General features: G+C 37.5%; 1 long non-coding RNA gene across 1 annotated transcript; it reads left to right on the plus strand.

The window, feature by feature from the left end:
* Positions 1–405: 405 nt before the first annotated feature.
* On the plus strand, positions 406–1,511 carry LOC129151811 (uncharacterized). The gene is made up of 3 exons (XR_008558455.1): positions 406–490; positions 1,203–1,279; positions 1,482–1,511. It is a non-coding gene; the product is annotated as an uncharacterized LOC129151811 (long non-coding RNA).
* The last annotated feature ends 1,050 nt before the right edge of the window (positions 1,512–2,561 follow it).

The raw sequence follows: 2,561 nt of genomic DNA on the forward strand, positions 1-2,561 counted from the left end.
GAGGCCCAGTGCACAAAATCTGTGCAAGGGGCTCAGCCCTCAAAGCCCTGGCTTTGTCCAGAAGGTTGTCCGGAAGGACATCCGGAAGGTCGTTTGACTGTCGGGTCTAATTAGCATATTACCCTTTTATTATTAAAGATAGAGATGATGATGCAATTCCTACTTCATAAGGTTAAGATTTGATTAATGTGTGTAAAATGTATGACATCCAGTATAAATGCTTAACATCTTTATCATCCTGTACCTTTCCTTTTGAATGTTTTCCATCATGCCTGACTTTCCGTTAACCTGGCTAACTCTTACCCCCCAAAACCCTGCTCACATCCCACCTTGCTCAGGAAGTGGCCCTGCTTGCAGACTTGGTGTGGAGCGCATTACTGTCAGCGTGACCCCCTGGCCTGTGGTCTCCTCACTGGTCTCCAGGCTCTTTGAGAACAGAGAGCAGGATTATTTGACTGTGTCCCAGGCCTACCAGCATGCTCAACACTTAGTAAGTATCAAGCAAATATTTCTCTATTAAATGAATGGATTTTCTTAAGTAGGGAAGGTGTGACTTTATACTCAGTCTCAAAGTTCAGGTAGAATGCTAATGCACAGAAATGGGAGGGAAACCAATTCCAATAAATGAAAAACTATTCGTTTATATTAAGGTGACCAGACGTCCTGCTTTTGGCGGGACAGTCCCGATTTTTAACAATTTGTCCCGCGTCCTGCGGCGTTTTAAAAAAGTCCCGATTTTTTGAAAGAATGCACGACAAGCTAGGGAACGGCGGGAGAACGGAAAGGGAATATACGGTTTTCAGCGGCCATGTGGCTATTTAGCCAGGATATGAGTTTTATATTATTTTTGTTAATTTTATAATATTAAACTTTAATAATAACAAATAATTGTTGAGAATTGATTATCGAGAACTGCTTATCAAAGTCCGCGTTGTGGATCAGTTGTTAGAATTCGACCACCATTGTTTGGACTTAATGAACAATGGCATTTTTTGGGATTGGCAACGACGAAAACATTTTGTAACTGTCTCTCAGACGATACACATCGTACTGCGTGCTAGTGAGCTAGTTAAACAAGTGATGTCATTACAAATCAGCTATTCAGATAATTTAGGTAAGGTATTTATTTATTTATTTATTTCATAAATACATAAATTTTCTTGAATTTAGCAGACAGTACTCGTATTATTTATATTTTATAGTGGCGGCAAAAAGTCTAGTGCCAGCCTTGAAAGTGACACGACTTACGTTACGGCAAATTCGGAGGAAAATAATACAAGTTAGTATTGTTATTATTTAGAAAGAAATATAGGATTAAAATTAAAATAATTTTTAAAATATAGTTACTTTATAACAATCAAATTAATTTAATTTAAAAACTAACAATAAAATATGTTCATGTAATTATGTACCTACTTACTGTGTTTTTAAGCAATATGTATATAATAATTTATAATATAATTTTAAATTATTTTTTTTAGATTTTTAACATAATGAGTAAGAAAAGAGGATGCAAATTCAATGATGATCTAAGAAGTGAATTTCCTTTTATTAAAAAAAACAAAAGCGATTACAATATAGACCACATTTTTAATCAAGAACCCCCCCACCCCACCACCCCCCCCGGCCGAAACCGGTTTGGCTCAGTGGATAGAGCGTTGGCCTGCGGACTCTAGGGTCCCAGGTTCGATTCCCATCAAGGGCATGTACCTTGGTTGCGGGCACATCCCCAGTAGGGGGTGTGCAAGAGGCAGCTGATCGATGTTTCTCTCTCATCGATGTTTCTAACTCTCTATCCCTCCCTCTTCCTCTCTGTAAAAAAATCAATAAAATATATTAAAAAAAAAAAAAGACACCCCCCGCCCCCGGTCAATGGTGTCCCGCTTTACCAGTGTTAAAATCTGGGCACCTTATTTATATGCACCTTCAAAGAGTTACAATCCCTATTCCTGCTGGTTCTGGTTCTTCTGTTGGAAATTGATTTGCAGGAGTGCAATTTTAGTTTGCGTGCTGATCTCTAGCTAGTTGCTCCTTCACCTAACTAATTTAAAGGGGCTTCACACAATTTTCCCTTCATAAGGTTGTTATTGTTATTAAATCTAACAATAAATACTTAGAACAAGCATGTCAAACTCAAAGGCTAACACGGGCCAAATAAACAAGGTTAAAGTTTATGTGGGTCACAAAAAGCAAAAGCTTCAATTTTCATAGAAAGGTAGGTTTATTTCGATAGAGACATGCTGAGTACAAAGGGCTGAAATAAATGAGTCATCATTAACATAAAATAATAGAACATTTTAATAAAAATCAATATTTTTAACATTAACTTACCAGACACTGAATAACTGCACTAATTAATAAGCGTAACACAAATAAACCTATTTTTCTTGTTCTCTGAAAGCGAAATAGTTCCTGTTGCGCACACCAAACAAGACAGGCCAAGACTAATGAGGTGGCCATCGGCCACTAAAATATTCGCTGCTGGTGTCAATGGAGAGAAATGGTGTGCCTGCATGTAAGATGCATAAGGGAAATTAATGCAACACGATTATAGTCATCAG

The sequence above is a fragment of the Eptesicus fuscus genome, chromosome 16 (genome assembly GCF_027574615.1).
Source record: "Eptesicus fuscus isolate TK198812 chromosome 16, DD_ASM_mEF_20220401, whole genome shotgun sequence".
Taxonomy (NCBI): Eukaryota; Metazoa; Chordata; class Mammalia; order Chiroptera; family Vespertilionidae; genus Eptesicus; species Eptesicus fuscus.